The sequence below is a fragment of the Leptopilina heterotoma genome, unplaced genomic scaffold, assembly GCF_015476425.1.
Source record: "Leptopilina heterotoma isolate Lh14 unplaced genomic scaffold, ASM1547642v1 Lhet_70, whole genome shotgun sequence".
Taxonomy (NCBI): domain Eukaryota; kingdom Metazoa; phylum Arthropoda; class Insecta; order Hymenoptera; family Figitidae; genus Leptopilina; species Leptopilina heterotoma.
In genome coordinates, this window is record NW_025111162.1 from 586,611 (window position 1) to 604,910 (window position 18,300).

General features: G+C 29.1%; 1 protein-coding gene across 4 annotated transcripts in view; it reads right to left on the bottom strand.

The window, feature by feature from the left end:
* LOC122510539 overlaps positions 1-18,300 on the bottom strand; it is a 253,126-nt gene that overhangs the window by 202,298 nt on the left and 32,528 nt on the right. For 2 of the 4 annotated variants that reach the window (XM_043625285.1, XM_043625282.1), the window contains exon 1: positions 9,065-9,126. The exons of the other annotated variants lie outside the window; for them this stretch is intronic. The gene's annotated coding sequence lies outside the window, so the exon portion shown is untranslated. Of the gene's footprint in view, positions 1-9,064; positions 9,127-18,300 lie in introns of those variants that run through there. 4 annotated transcript variants of the gene reach the window in all.

Sequence of the window (18,300 nt, forward strand, 5' to 3'; positions counted from 1 at the left end):
TGGAAATAAGGGTTATAATATTAATATGATTCGTAGTGATAGTGATTAGATAATTAGAAATCATACTATTTCTAGGTCGGCCTTCATTAAATACAAAATTGCTGTAAGAGATAAAGAATTTAATCAATTTTTATATGGAGGTGGATTGTTTCAACAATGGGTGGTTAAAAATGATGTAAAAATAGAAAATGATAGATTAAGATTTTGTGCAAATAATCACGCTCAAGTGAGATGTGAAAGATATAAAGGACTGATGGATTATTTACACAATCATGTGTTGGAAAATGATGTACACATGTGAAAAACGCTTATATTGCCTTCTACTTTTATAGGATCACCTCGTTATATGATGCAACAATATCAGGATTCGATGGCTATTGTTGCTCGTCATGGTAGATCAGATTTATTTATCACAATAAATTTCCAAATTAGAAAGAGATACAGGAAAATTTATTCCCCTATCAAACTGCTGCTGATAGACCTGATATAGTAACTAGGGTTTTCGCATTAAAAGTTAAACATCTACTTAAACCTATTGTTGATAATAAATTATTTGGAGAAGTCAAATATTATGTTTATGTTATTGAATTTCAAAAGCGACGATTGCCACACATTTATTTTTTAGTTATATTGAAAGAAAATTCTAAAATATTAACAGTTGAAAGTGTTGATCGTTATATTTCTGCAGAAATTCCTGATGGAAATATAAATCCTATTTTACATAAAATAATAATGCAAAATAATATTCACGGACCTTGTGGAGATTAGTGTTTAATTGATGAGAAATATTCAAAAAAATTTCCAAAAAGTTACCAAGAAGAAACTACAATTGAAGGAAATTGCTATGTTCATTGTCGTCGAAGAAATAATAATAAAGCGTATGAACGACCAAATGGATTTATTGTTGATAATTCTAATGTTGTTCCGTATTGCCCTAAACTTTCAAAAAAATTTAATTGCCATATTAATGTAGGAATAGTTTCGAGTATCAAGTCTGTTAAATATTTATATAAATATATTCTCAAAGGGCATGATGATGCATCTATTGTTATCACAAATGCGAATGGTGAGGTAACTGTTAATCGTAATGAAATACATCATTATGAAGAAAATAGATATCTTGGTAGTGCTGAGGCAGTTTGGAGAATTCTAAGTAAACCTTTAGAGAAAAAGAGTCATAGCGTTAATCGCTTAACTTAACCAACGAGATAGTAATGCTCAAAAGTATTATTATTCAAAAATACCAGAGCATTATACATGGGTAACAAAATCTCTTGAATGGAAACAAAGAATTTGTAAAGTAAAAGTATAGGGAAGAATGTATTTAGTTAATCCACATCAATTGGAGTTATTTCATCTTAAATTATTGTTGCTTACAGTAAAAGGAGCAACTTCTTTTGAAAGTTTAAGAACAGTTAATGGAGTTGTTCATGAATCTTTTACAACCCTACATAAAACGTCGCATTCAAAAGTATTTAAATGTATTGATAATTTGAATGCGTTTTTAATCCCGTTTTCTGATGCGTCGAAACGCCATTAAAAGTATTAAAATGTATTCAACTTCATCAAGTTTAATGCGAATTAAATTCTTTAAATTGCATTAAAATGTATTGATTGTTATTTTGAACGAGTCTTGTATAAAGTAATATTTAATCGCATTCAAACGAAATTGATAAACTGTATTAAATAGCATTCATATTTCCTAAGAATTTCTCTTGTATACAGTCGCATTTAATTGCATTGAAAGTAATGCAAAGTTTCATAATAAAAAATATTCATATTTTTTTGTATTTTTCGTGTATTAAATCACATTTCTTTCAAAGCGATAAACAGTATTAAATAGTATTCACATTCTTTTAAAATTGCTCTTGTATTCACTGACATTCAATTGCATTAGATGTAATGTGAGCTTTCACATTAAAAAATATTAACTTTGTGTTTGATTGCGTAATTGTCGAATAACGCGATTCAAGGCATGTTATCGCCAATGCAAAGCAATACTTTTGAATACGACAGTTTATGTAGGGAACTGCTTGTTTGGCATTAGGACTTGTAGAAGATGATAGTGAGTGGATTAGGACAATCGAAGAAGCTGCATTATGGATGATGCCACATTCACTTCGCCAATTATTCACAAGAATTTTAATTCAATGTCATCCTGTACATCAGGATAAACTATATATGGGAACAATTTAAGGGTCAAATGTCAGAAGATTATTAAAAAATAAACGACATTGAAGCTGAACAAAGGGCTTGTAGAAATATTAAAACAATGTTATTTAACGAAGGATATAATTTAACTGACTTTCAGGGGTTATTAGATATACAAGATGCAATTTTTACTGAACAAGTTAATGATATAAATATTGCAGAACATATTAACATAGGAGAACAGAATTATGCTAAATTAAATGTAAAACAAAAACTTGAAGTTGATTATGTACTTGATGCCCTAAAGGATTCTTCTTTTGATGGTTCTATTGCAATTGTTAAGAAGTAAAGGAATAAATGTTTGCAACATGGCATTTACAGGTATAGCTGCGACTCTGCTTCCTAATGGAAAAACTGTTTATAAAGTTTAACACTTACCCGTTCTATTATACAGTGATTTATCTTCAAACATTAAAGTTCAATCTTTAGAAAGCCTCTTTTTAAAAAATATAGATGTTTTTATTTAGGATGAAGCACCAATGGCTCCAAAATATGCTTTAGAAATTATGGATTACACAGGTAAACAAAAAAAGACTTACTTTCTTTTTATGAGATAGCGGAATGGTTTCCTATGTATTTTTGGACGCTGAACACGATCCCGACTTCCAATTTGCCTATCACGTCAGGATTTTGAGAAAAGTGGGGGGTAAAGAGCCCAAAAACGCTTTTTTGAGGATTTTCAACATTTCTTTTCTCTTTAACCTGACGTGCTAGAGACTTCCACAAGGTCTTAAATTAAAGCTTGTAATGTGCACTACAAGACCAATATCCATAAAATAAAAAAAAATTAAAATTTTTTTCAAAAAATGGGGTTGAAGACACCAAAAATTTGTGTTTTTGGATTGCTTTAATAGACTTCTTGCAATCGCTTGGATTCGCTTGAAAATGGGTACTTGGGGTTTTTGGGGTCGCTGATTACGAATCCGATATTTGTTTGCAAAAATTTAAAACGGCGAAACCAAGATGGCAGATGTAAAAATTAAGAATTGCTTGGATTCGCTTGAAAATTGTTATTTCAGGGTTTTTGGGGTCGCTGATTACCAATCCGCCATTTTTAATTTTTGCAAACTAATATCGGATTCGTAATCAGCGATCCCAAAAACCCCATGTACCCATTTTCAAGCGAATCCAAGCGATTGCAAGAAGTCTATTAAAGCAATCCAAAAACACAAATTTTTGGTGTCTTCAACCCCATTTTTTGAAAAAAATCTTAATTTTTTTTATTTTATGGATATTGGTCTTTTAGTGCACATTACAAGCTTTAATTTAAGACCTTGTGGAAGTCTCTAGCACGTCAGGTTAAAGAGTGATGGGCAATTTTGGAAGTCGGGATCGTGTTTAGCGTCCAAAAATACATAGGAAACCATTCCGCTATCTCATAAAAAAAGTAAGTCTTTTTTTGTTGACCTGTGTTATCTATTCCAACGAACCTTTTGGTGGTAAAATTGTAATTCTAGGCGGAGATTTTCGACAAACTTTACCAATTAAAGAACGGGGTACTAAATCAGAAATAGTAAATTTTTCAATAAAAAATAGTACACTATAGAAATATTTCAAAAATTACACATTAACTGATAATATGAGAGCAAGAAGAAACAAGAAACGAAATTTGTAGATTTTTTACTTAAAATTGTCAATGGTGAATTAAATGATGCAGATAATAATATTATATTACCAGAACATATTATTCAAAAAGGGAATAGCTACACAAAATTTAAAATAAAATTTAATCCTTTAAAGATAAAATGTTTTTAATAACTATGTGTGTATCTTTAGAGTAATATTAGAGACTTTTCGGTGTAAAAACATTTCCATTTTTAATAGCAGAAAGAAAAGGGGCGTGCGCAGCGCGCAAAAATAGTGACTAGTAAAACATTACAACAAGTGTAACTGGATTTACTGTATTGTTCTTATTCTCGACCCTAGATTTAAAATTGAAATGTTTGACAGAACGGAATGGGAAAAAAGCATGAAGGCAGAATCAGTCAAAAAATTTTAAGGAATTTATAAAAATGAATATTATATTCCACCAGTGCAGGAGAACAATGACAAGGGATCTCCGACTGGTACCATTGTTGAGCAAATTCAAGATTCGGATTCTGAAGATCAAATTGACATATTTCAGTTTTTTAGAAAGGACGATAATGAATATAATCGTAAAGTACGTGGACGTAGGAATAAACCTCAAGAAGAATGAAGGAAAGAAATCGAAAAGTATATAAAAACGGATCGAGCGGATGAAACTGTCAACGTTCTTTCATGGTGGAAAAGTCTCGAAAAAACTTTTCCAAATTTAGCGCTCATGGCACGCGATTTTTTATGCATCCAAGCGACATCGGTACCTGTCGAACGCCTATTTTCCCGATCTTCTTTCTTATTATACGGAAACATCGAAATAGGTTGAAAAATGATATTGCTCGAGAACTTCTTTGCCTACACGATTGGCATGAAAAGAAAACGTATTCAGTTTTCCAATGCTCTAATTAAAAATTTAAAAAATTAATAGATTGATTTTTCATTTAAAAATTGTCCTTGTTTTATGTTTTTCTTACGTAAAAATTTATCTATTTACAATCATTACTGTCTGTGATTAATTGTAGATAATTCTCATCGTTGTATTATTATTGTTTACTAGAAAATAAATCAGTTCTAATAAAACAATGCTGCATACACGGAAAAAAAAGTTCACGAATCTCTCACTTTTGGATGGGACACAAAATTTCAAAATTTTCATTCACTTTTGATTAGAAATGGCGAACGTCAACGAAAAACTGAAACAAAGTTAATGAATTTTTGATGAACTGTGTTAAAGATGAGTAGTTCGTCAAAAGTAGAGGTACAAGTTCACGAAAAAATCGTGAACTGGCGAGTTTCAGTAGTATGCGCAGTTCGTAATGCGCATCAAATATGGTTGATCAAGCATTCATCATTCAGTCGGTGTCATCGGTGTTTACATTCGGGCAAATTCTTTGATGAAAGTTATTATTTAGAAACAGTGTTTTTTATTATTTAGTGAATATTTTTGTTTGGTAATTTCTTTTGTGAAACAAATAATTCATAAAATAAATTAAAGGTTTTCTTGTTTTTAGCATTTTTTAAAAGTTCACGAATTTTTCGTTAACTTTGACGAAAAGTTCGGAAACCGTACTATGTTTCTAGTGAAGGAGTTGATGAAATTTTGACGAACTGTGTTTGTTGATTTTCAAGAATTTTGTGTCCTATCCAAAAGTGATATACTAGTTCACGAGAGATTCGTGAACTTTTTTTTTCCGTGTAAGAGACAAACAATTTTTTTATTATAAAATCTTCCAAAGATAATTAATACAAAATACTTAAACAATAAATATTTATATGAATAATATATTAGTTTAAAATACATAATCTTTGGAGTATATAGTGAGTTTTTTAAATATAATACCTCGATTAAATAAAAATATATATTCTTTAAAAAATTCTGTAAAATCACATACAACACTATAAAATAATATAAATAAATAATAATATAAAAATAAGTAATATAAATAAATCGAACGATACATTTAATAAATAAAAGTATAAAACATAAATTACTATTATAATAATATATATGTTATTGAGAAAATTATTTCATGCGGTTTTTAATATATTCTATTTTATTCATTAAATATATAACTACTAAGTTCAAAATTTTAATATTTTGAACCGAGCTTCTCGGTTTGTGTTTCAGATCGATTGACTTGGCGAGAAGTTCATTTATATAAAACAATTATCGGTAACAGTTCAGTTGTCAACCAAAAACAAAATCGGTTTTGAGATCGTTACTCGTATCGTGTCGTGTTCGAATGAAACACTAACCATTTTGAATATTCTAAATCTGACTTTGAATTCGTAATCAGCGATCCTGAAAACTCCTGAGCAACAATTTTCAAGTGAATCCAATAAGTTTTTAACAATTTTATTCGCCCTATTGAATTTTATCCGCCATATTAGATCCGCCATTTTGAATTTTCAAAATTTGACTTTGGATTCGTAATCAGCGACCCTAAAAACCCCCAAGTATCAATTTTCAGTCAAATCCAATAACAAATTTCAAGCGAATCCTCAGATTTTCAAAAAATTTCGTCCGCCATGTTGGATCCGCCATTTTGAATTTTTAAACTCTGACTTTATTTTCGTGATCAGGGACATCAAAAACACTTAGCTGCCAAATTTTAATGAAATCTATCAAGGTTTCCGATTTTGTTCACATGGCTACGATATTGCAAATAAAAATTCACTTTAGACGCCATTTTCACTGCAAAAACTGGTATCTCACTCGTGTCTTAAAATGAGTTGTTTCAAGTGTTTAAACTATTGAGATACAAAATCTGTCTTATATTGAGACATTTAATTTCATCTCGTGTCTTATTTTAAGACATTAAAGGTGACTCAATGCGTATAAGACACATAAAACGTCTTCTTACTGTGAGACGGATACTCGAAACACATAAAGTGTCTCAAAATGCAATGCCAAATGTGTGAGACACTTTGTAACGTCTTAAAATGAGACACATATCTGTTTCAAATATGTGGACACAAGACATCTACATACGTGTTTCAAATATGTGGACAAAACGTCAAAATGAGACACTTGTTTTTGCAGTGTTATGTCCGCCATTTGAAAAAACAATTTTCGGAATACCCCTATCTGATAGGAAATATATTTTTGACGCGTTATTTAGGGCTTTTAGATGTGTTCCAATACGAATACCTGTACTAAAATTAGAGAAACTAAAAAAAAACCTATAAATTTCATTTTTTCAGGGTTTCGTGGCCAAAGGCCAAAACCCTTATAGCGAGACTTCGGTGTTCGTCCGTAGTTCTTACGTCTTAAGTTTTAAGTCTTATGTATTAAGTCTTATGCCTTAAGTCTTAAGACAACATAACTACCGTTGCCATGGCAACCGTTGCTATGTTAATGGTTGACATAACAACCGTTGTTATGTTAATGGTTGTCATAATAACCGTTGCCATGGCAACCGTTACTTTGGTAATAAAAAAAAATTTCAATCTTAAGTACAAAAAAAATTTCTTAATAAATTATTATTTATTTTTTTGTCATTTTAGGCCACGAAACCCTATAATGTAGGCGCATTTCGCCTGCTTCTATGACTGATTTTTTTTAAAACATACGTAATTTGTTTATTTATAAATTTATAAAATTTTTTGGAACGCTATTCGAAAGAGTGGTTTTTGGCCAATAAGAAATTACAATTGCGGAATTTTTTCTGTTGAGTTTTTATGTTAAAATATAGTGTCAAACTTAGGTCCAAAAAATTGTACATTCGGGCGTTAATGGGTTAAAATCGTAACAGTAATTAACAAAAAATTAAATTTTTTCTTCTTAAAATATTATTTATTTAAATAAAGTTTTGTTAAAAAAAATTTCTACACGTGAAAAACTAACGCGCCAAAAGTAGGGGAAAGGCTTGCAAGTTTTCCGGCTTGCAGGTTGTCCCATTGCGTTATTTTTTATTGTAGAAATGCCATTATTAAAAACGCGATTGATATTGTTGTCAAATGACTATTTATTACTATTTATGATTTTTGGAGCAAAAAGAAGCAATAAAAATGTTATTGTTGACCAAATTCTGAAATTGACTTGTGGAAAAATTAAAAATGTGACTTTTTCATGTGCTTACAAATGAAATATTTTTATGGATAATTTTAAGTTACAATTTTTTTCTGAGTTGATTTTTAATTCATTTTGATAATCCAAAAGGAATTTTTAAAATATCATAAATTAATATTTTTTTCATCGATTTAAAAATAGAGTTCAAAATTGCAGGTTGACACTTTGTCAAATTTGTAGCTTTTTAGGTCCTCTTTCAGAAGGTATGTTCATTGAAATTATTATTTTTTTTAATGAGTTATGAGCAAAAAAGCTTAGATATGTCAACTGCAAGCCTTTCCCTACTCTACCTCCTAGGTGGTGCAGAAATGAGTATAATTGTTAACAAAGAAATGTTAATTCATTAATAATATGATATGAAAGAAGAAAAATATCAATTCAAATGTACTAATTAAGAGTCACAGTTAATTTCCATTGCTGTATTGACGAATTCCATGACGCCGCACGGAGTGTCTAATGCAGAGCAAAATTAAAAAATTCATTTCTCGAAAAAGACGAAAAACCCATTTTTATATTTATACTACATTTTTATAACATATCGAAGTTTATTTTAAAAAAGTTTTAAAAAAATTCATCACCGGTAACATGTTTTAAATTAACAATTAAAAATTATTGTTTAAACAAATTATTTGAAAATTGAATTTATAAATTTTTAAAAATAATATTATTGAATTTAAGTTTATTCTCTATTATTTGTATTAACAACAATTTTTTCTACGACCAATAGTTTACTAAAAAAAAAATCTTTAAAAAGTGTCATAATTGTTTAATTGCAAATATCTTGCAAAATAATCGAAATTTTAAAAAACTGTTTGGCATACTTAATTAGGACCCTGAACACTTCAAAATAACAAAATATTAACAAAATCTATCAATTTGTTTTTTACATTTATTAGTAGTCACAAAAGGTTGAAGAATAACCCATAATGAGTGATATTTATTAACAAATTCTGTAAAATATTTTGACTGGCCATCTCTCCCATATGGCCATCTCCCCCGGACTTACCCTATACAAAGTGTAATATTAATTAAATATAGTATATAAAAAAATTGTATTCACTATTTATTCGTTAATTAAGTATACAGGAACAAAAGCAATAAATTCTTGGTCTAATTTTTGTTTCGTAAAACAAAAAAGAAAAAAATTTATGACAGGAAAAAATTTTTGGATGAACGAAACTTTAATATATAGTTTTCGCTTACACACATTAGTTTTCAATTTTAAGCACGAATGTATCCAAAGAGTTTGCGCGAGTAAATCACGGCATAATGGCCTTTTGGAAAACAAATACTGACAATACGAGCGTGGCACGTTATTCGAGGATAAATCGCGCAGTTGTACTTTACGATTCAGTGAAAGTAAATCTCATGGGATCTGGTACATTACACGATTTTTCTCTTTACCCTTCGGAGCTCCATCTTCGTTTTCTTTTTTTTTTCTTTTCTTTTTTTACTGGGTTTTTCACTTACACACATATCCGCATTTAATAAATTTGTCTAAGCACCGCTTATGAGAGTGAAAGCATCGACACGATCGTATGTTATATACAAAAAATTATCACACTCTTGTTAATGCATTTCACTCTCTTGAATGATTTAGTCATGCAAATGTGCATTGCCGTCCTGTCTGTTCGAGTGTTCATAGATAGCGAGCATATAATTAATTGTTACTCTCGTGGGCACGTTAAATATGTTTAACGTTGTGTTATTTCAATGGGTCGACATATTTTCACGATTTTCACAATTTTACCACTTTCACGAGAAACATTTTTTTGCAGTTTAAAATTTACAGAAATAGATGGTTTCTTTTTCGACATCTGTTTTTTTTAAATTGACAAATTTTGAGTTGTACTTGTCTACCTGTATGAATGTTCCCCAAATCTTATTTAGCATAAATTTAACATTAATTAATGTCATTTGACATGAACTTCATTTTGTCATAAGTTTTATTTGACATAAAGTTCATTTGACGTAAAATTAGTAGAGCATAAATATTATATTTGACATAAAATTCATTTGACGTAATAGTCCTTAAACATAAATGGCATCTGGGGTCGTACACATAATAAGTCACGCGGCTAGGGGGAGGGAGGGGGTCTGAAAATTGTGACTAAGTGTGACATGGGGGAATGAACTCATGTGTTACGTCACAATCTTTTAAATTAAAAGATTATAAGAAATTATTTGTGACAATGCCACTTTTTCTAAATAAAACAAGTTAAAAATGCTTTAAACTATTTGCTAGGCAACTTGGTATTGGTTACGATTTTTTTTCCCATAACTATGATGCTTTACGTTCGCAATTAAAAATTCCTAAGTTACACACAAGGTTTCGATATTTTTCTGTTCTGGCCAATGTTTAATTTATAGTATCTAGATATTAATCATATATATTATATTATGTAAAGGGTATTTTTCACCCGTTTATCTACCAAATAAATAAATAAATATCTATTATGTCTATTATGTCCTTGCCTCGGTACTGGGGCAAGGATAGTTAAAATTTTTTTTTTACTTCTTCATTAGTATCTCGTAGGGGTTTGAGTCTACAGAAAAATAATGTATAGCAAAATTATAGCCAAATAACCAGGCTTTCCGAAAAATACTTTTCGTTTGCATATACATATATTCAAGTTTGACCGCTAGATCCGAAAACGTCTTACCTCTATCCTTGACCCATCCTCCCCTATATTATCTAGAATGTTGGTTGTCACAATACCAAGAATCATCTATAACATTTCTAAATTAAAGACAAATAATTTCTTATAACAACTTTTATTAATTATTCATAATTTTGACTCAACGTAATAGTGCGTGACAGTGTTATAGAGATGGCAGCACTAATATTGTTTAAAATTTTTGTAAAAATATCTGTTCTCATCATCACTTGTAACAACTGCACAACAAGTACATTTTTTACAATAAATCACTTTATTAAAAAAGTATACACTAAATGTGGACAAACAAGGCAGTTTGTTAAAGCTAAATCCTCATAGAATTGATATTAAGGTCTATTAGTTATTTAAAAAATATCAACCGGAGAAATATTTACTTTTGACCTCTAAAAACCAATGTGCCTATTATTTATGTCAACTAAACATTTTTCCCTTTGGACCCCATCTCTATAATTCACTGTTTTTGAGATATTCCATTTGTAACAACTGCACAGCGTAACAACCGCCCCTAGTCTCCCCTAATATGAAATTTATGTGAAATGAGAATTACGTTAATTGGCTTTATTGTCAAATGAAGTTTATTTCCGGTTTTATTTTATCTCTGGTTTTATAACTAAGATGGCGTATAATTAATTACTTTTTAGTCATTTATTCATTTTTGTTTAAAAAAAATTTATAATTACATTAAATTTTTAATTTTACGTTATTATTATATTTTGCTTTCTTTTACACATTTTAATTGATTTACTTCTCTTGGCGCACTTGAAAAAGAATATTTCACTTTAAATGAAATGGGTTTTATCTCGCGAATATTTGGTGAGTCCTGTTATTTATATTTTTATAATTTAAAATTCTAATAGTGAATAGTTAGTAAATAGAGAATGAAAATTATCATTCTTAATATATTTGATAAACAATGACAAGTAAAGGATGTAATCTTTCACGAAACATGGACCGCCCATGATCGTAACGTCAGATTAATTACAACTTCCGTAACACTTTGTATTTATATACCAACAAGCCTACACCTGTTTTCTCAATCTATTGCAAAAACCGTTCCTGTATATGATGATAAGAGATATTACCGTAATTATAATTAATTCATCGTAATCTGTCAGGTGTGTCAAATATATTTCTCGACTTAAGACATTCATTGTGTAATAGGAAATAATATTGATTTATTTAAAAATTACTTTCTGAGACGCGAATATTTTAATTTATTTATAACTTTATAAATTTTAATTCATTCTTGTATAATATTTCTCTAAAATTGGAATGGAGAATTATTGGATGAAAATATTATTATAACGAAAATTTATTAAATTATAAAGTGACACGAAAATTTTTCAATTTGCAAATATTTAATGAAAAATCGTCAATTGAAAAATTATTAATAAAAAAATAATTAATAAATGTCAATTTTGGTAAAAAAAAAGAATAATTACGTCTGTAATAAACCTTATCAATCATAGGAAACAGTTGAGTAATAACTAATCTTTACTATTGACACATTTTATCGTCAATTTCGTGGAATTTCTTTCTGCATGGTGTGATCAATTTTCAAGTGTCATTTGTGCATCTGCGTGTTTTTTTTATATATGACGTTGATATTTTAACGATGAGGAGAAATGATTTAATCTCTCTGTCATGTTAAGGCTGAAGAATTATGAAAATAATTTGGTTAACAACAATTACACAGGCACAAAAAAAAGTCAAAACCCAGAGGTCACACACCCCTATCCCCATGTTTTTGGGGTCGCTAAAACCAAAAAAGACTACTAAAAAACAAATTCTTCCCTCCCTTAACCCCCTACAACCCCAGGGTGATGGGTTGAAATTCGAATTTTCACGAAAAGTCGATTGCGGTGTCTAAACCTACGTTTTTTGGAAACAAAAAAGGCTACCAAAATCAAATCCTTTCCACCCTTAACCCCCTACTACCCCCTGCAATAATTTTTTTCAAATAAAACGGACCGATTTTTGGGAAATTGAAAATTAACCCTTAAACCGCACCCTGGGTGTGCGACACCCAAATTCTAGCTTTTTACTCTAATATTTCGGTTAAGTTCGTAAAAATTGAACATGTGTCGTTATTGGACGATACATTTTGTACTTAACTTTATGTTCCGTGAGGGACATTAGTCTTCCAAGTGTCTTTGTGTATTTGATAACTTTATGAAGTTGTCGGCGAAGAATTTCTGCTTGTTTGACACCCAGTTTTTGGTTTAAGGTAATTTCAGTAGTTTTAAAAAACAATTTTTTAATTATTAAAATTAAATAAATCATTATGAAACCTATTTTCCTTCAAAATAGATGTAATGAGCTATACAAGATAATTTTTCCGAAAGATAATATCCTATTCCAGCTTGGAGAACACACTTAAAAGTCCCCGGGTGTCGCACACCCAGTGTGCGGTTTAAGGATGGATTCGGCAGTGTGCGGTTTAAGGGTTAAATATTAATTATCAAAAATTATTGCAGGGGGTTGTAGGGGGTTGAGGGTGGAAGGATTTGAATTTGGTAGTCTTTTTTGGTTTTAGCGACCCAAAAAACTTAGGTTTAGACACCGCAATCGACTTTTCGTGAAAATTCGAATTTCGACCCCTCACCCTGGGGTTGTTAACCCCTTCGCAGTCAAGACTAAAATCTCAAGAGTGGGCTTAAAATGTCGACAACTTTTTAGAAAACTAAAATTTGCGCAAACGAGCATACTATTGTATTTGAAGTCGCTGATTACGAATCCGATATCAGATTTTGAAAATTCAAAATGGCGGATCCAATATGGCGGACATGAAAATGAAAAATCGACTGAATTCACTTGAAACTTGTGACTCAGGGGTTTTTGGGGTCGCTGATTACGAATCCAATATCAGATTTTGAAAATTCAAAATGGTGGATCCAATATGTCGGACACCATTTTTTAAAATTCATCAGATTCACTTGAAACTTTTTACTCGAGGGTTTTTAGGGTCGCTGATTACCAATCCGATTTCAGATTTTTAAATTCATATTAGCGGATCCAATATGGCGAATGAAGTTTTTTAAAATTCATCGTTTTCATTTGAAACTCGTTACTAGAGGGTTTTCGCTGATTACGAAAAACTTTTGAAACGATAATAAATACAAAATTTTCCGCCGCAGTCAGTTGTTAAATCTACTACTTTACTTACGACCCCAGAGTTTACCACGTGGAAGTATGCGGTCGGATTTTACACTTTTTTATTTATTTTGTTTTTTAAATATTTTTTTTGTTTTTTCTTATATTGGATCCGCCATTTTCAAAACCGATATTACATTTTTAATCTACCACATCAATAAATCCCAAGTAATAACTTTTAAGTAAATCTGATAAATTTTTTAAAATGGCGCTATAGCCATATTCGAACCGCCACATTGTATTTTAAAAATCTGATGCTAGATTCGTAATCAGCGACCCCGAAAACCGTCGAGTAACGAGTTTTAAATGAACCGGACGAGTTTTTAAAAATGTCGTCCGCCATATTGGATCCGCCATTTTGAATTTTTAAAATCGGAAATCGGATTCGTAATCAGCGACCCTGAAAACCCCCGAGTAACGAGTTTTAAATGAATCGGACGAGTTTTTAAAAATGTCGTCCGCTATATTGGATCCGCCATTTTGAATTTTTAAAATCTGAAATCGGATTTATAATCAGCGACCCTAAAAACCCCCGAGTAACAAGTTTCAAGTGAATCCGATGAATTTTTTAAAATGTCCGCCATATTGGATCCGCCATTTTTAATTTTCAAAATCTGATATCATATTTGTATTCAGCGACCCCGAAAACCCCTGAGTAACAAGTTTCGAGTGAATCCGATGAATTTTTGAAAATGTCCGCCATATTGGATCCGCCATTTTGAATTTTCAAAATCTGATATCGGATTCGTAATCAGCGACCCCGAAAACTCTTGAGTAACAAGTTTCAAGTGAATCCGATGAATTTTTGAAAATGTCGTCCGCCATATTGGATCCGCCATTTTGAATTTTTAAAATCTGAAAACGGTATCGTAATCAGCGACCCCAAAAACCCCCGAGTATCAATTTGTGGACAAATCTGTGTGTTTTTGTAGCCAAAAATCTGCTTGCGTCTATACACGTCATCGACAGTTTGAGCTCACCTGCACCTCGTGTATACACTTCATCGACTGCCAAGGAGTTAAGGGGGTTGTAGGGGGTTAAGGGAGGGAAGAATTTGTTTTTGGTAGTCTTTTTTGGTTTTAGCGACCTAAAAAGCATAGGAATAGACACCCTACTCCACTTTTTTTTAAACTGAAATTCCAACCCTCGGGAGCAGGTGTAAGGGGGTGGTAGCGGGAAAATGGCCAATGAAAAAAATTTTTCATGGTCATATTCGGTTTCAGCGACCCCAAAAACATGGGGATAGGGGGATGTGACCTCTGGATTTTGACTTTTGTTTGTGCCTGTGTTATCAATATTAATACTAGTGAGCAATTTTTTTTTTAAACAAAAAAATATTTTTTTCGAATAAAAAAAATTATTGAGCAGAAAAAAATTAATGCAAGGTGTGCGCAATAACTTGTTGGGAGATTTTATGAATCATAAAAAAAGAGAGAGAGAGAGCGGTGTGGTGCGGTTATATACTTGCACCATTTTCTTATTTTATAACAAATGAGCACAAGTTTGCGATTACGATATAAAACTTTGATTGAGAACTCGGGCGCTGGTTTTATGGATTTTATAACGAGAAGATCGCCGCCATCATGTCGCATGCACAGTGAATTTATAAAACACGCGATTCTCATGGAGAAAGATTTATTAAGTTTATACGCGGTAGACACTTTCCACTAATTTGATATTATAACGCGATAAATAGAAAAAATTAACGATTTCCTTATATTAAAAAGTGAAGGCTAATTTTGTCATGAGAATATTAATTATTCCAGGACTTTTATGCAAGAGTTTAAAAAATATTAGACTTTAAAATTAAACATTTTTAATTTAAAATTTTAAACTGGAAATTTTCTTCAAAAAAATTTTCAACAATTTTAACTGTAGCTCATATAGCAGAATTATCTTAAATAAAAAAATCAAACATAATTTCAAAATAGATGACTTAATACAGGACATGAACCTCGAAATACTCAAAAACATAAAAAATTAAGAAAATGGCAAGCTTTTGAATCTAAAAATCTGAAAAACACAATTTTTTTAACATAAATGATACACAAAAAATGTAATTTTTAACATTAGTAGTAAATAGTTTAGGTCCTGTATTAAGTCGTCCATTTTGAAATAAAATTTGATTTTTTAATTTTAGACGATTCTGCTATGAGCTACAATGACAACCAGTAATTTTTACCAGTAGCCAAAGCGCCCTCTGTAGAAGAAAGATATATATATTTTTTCAAATTTGAAATTCTTTTTTTAAGACTTCTTAACATACACAATGACATGTAAAAACTTTTAATCAATTATATTTTAAAACTTATCAGCAAAATTTTTTTAAAAAACTTCCGATTTTAATGCCTGAAAAAGTTACAAGACCCCTTAAACATAAATATACAACTAATGCTAGTATTTGCTTTTAAATTTGTTTATGACTAATTAAAAATAACTATAGGTATTTTTATGTCTAGGATATAAAATTATTTTATTTTGCATTCTCTGTAGGTACATAATTTCATTGGAAAATTGAATTTTTAAAAATAAATATACATAGCTAAAAGTTGTATTTGTTTTTAAGTTTGTTTATAACGTATTAGAAATAATTAATTACATTCCGTGTATTTTAAAAAGTTTGAAAACTATAATTTTTGCAAATAATTCTACTACAAAAACGAATTTTTAAAACTAAATATTCAAATTATACTATAGTATTTGTTTATAAATTTGTTAATAAATAATTAAAAATTATTATTTTCATGTCTAGGATTATTTAAAAATATTTAGTTTTGCATTCTTTGTAAATAATTTCACTGAAAAAATGAATTTTTAAAAATAAATTTATACATCGAAAAATAGTATAATTGTTTATAAATTTGTTTATAAATAATTGTTTACATTTCGTGTATTGTAAACAGTTTGAAATCTATAATTTTTACAAATAATTCAACTACGAAAAGGAATTTTTAAAACGAAATATACAACTTATATTAGTATTTGTTTATAAATAATTAAAAATAACTATTTTCATGTCTAGGATTCAATCAGCTTCCATTTTGCATTTTTTGTAAATAATTTTACTGAAATAATGCATTTTTAAAAATAAATATACATCTCAAAGTAGTATTTGTTTATAAATTATTATAAATAATTCTCTAAATAATTCTCTATATTTGAAAATTAGAATTTTTGTAAATAATTCTACTAATAAATGTAATTTATAAGAAGAAATTTTATTACTCAAAAGAATGTTTGCTCTAATTGTTTAAACAATTACTTTTTAAATACATGTTTTAAAATTTTTTTATCTTTAATAACTGATATTGTTTTTTTAAAATTTATTTTACTGTTAATGAAAAAAATATTTACATATCTGAACATCTGTTATCTACGTACTGGTTGTAATAAGTTGTTATAAAAAATTGTGTGTTATCAATACTATAAATAATTGAAAAAGTTTTTAAAAAGTACTAATTATGTTTAAATATTTATTTTTAAAAATATTTATTTTACTGAATTTTGCACGAATTATTTAAATAATAATTATTATTATATAGAACAACAATTGTTTTAACATTTATTATTTAAATTAAAATTGTTAAAATAATAATTGCAAGAACAATTATTATTTCAGGAAGTATTTAAACAATTATTTAATTAATTATTATTGTTCTATTATACTTCAAATAATAATTTTTTAAACATTAATTATTTCATTTATAGTTGTTTAAAACATTTCTTAAAGAATTATTATTTTATACAGTTATTTTTTAAAGAATTATTATTGTTTAAACAAATTCACTTTTTTGAGCAGATAAAAGCTAAAATTGCATAATTAGTAGAATATTTAATTTAAAAGAATATTTTATGTTGATATATGGAATTAATTAAAATATTATTAAACTATTTATAATTTCTTTAGCTCTGATAGATGTCTTAATATAATTAATAATAGTAACGTATACGGGCATTCAATTAATCAAAATACTAATTACTTTAACAAGAACCAGCTAAAATAAATATTTTTCTTTTTTATTGACAATAGTATCAATCATATTTATTTTTGACGATAATCTTTAGTTTGCCATCAAAATCAATCATTTTTATTTCAAGGCAGTAAAAATCAACTATAAAGATTAAATGTCAAAAGGAGTAAAAAAATTTATCTTTCCTTTTTTTATTTCTTTTTCTTTTTTTTTGTTTGAAAGAAGTTTTTAATGAATTCTTTTGTGTATGAGAAGTTTCCTGAGAAAATTCAAGTGTTTTATGATGTAAATTCAAAGAAGGAAATAAGTAACATTTATTTCTATTTTTGCAACCATGTTATTCTAAATACTATATTTAAATATGTAAATTTTGAATCATTCCCATTTTTAATTGATAATTTATCTGTGAAAATATATATGTACATATGTCTCCTCGGAGAATAATGCGATTATTATTAATTGATTCAATTAATTGATTTCAATTGATCAAATAGGAATTAATAAATACGAAGCTTGTTAAATAAAAGCCAAACATAAAATACAGTTGAGACGCGTAATTACGAAGGACCGATCGTTCACAGGGTTTCGGAGTCAAATCGACGCGAGACTCTCGTTCAGGGGTTGAAAGAGAAGAATA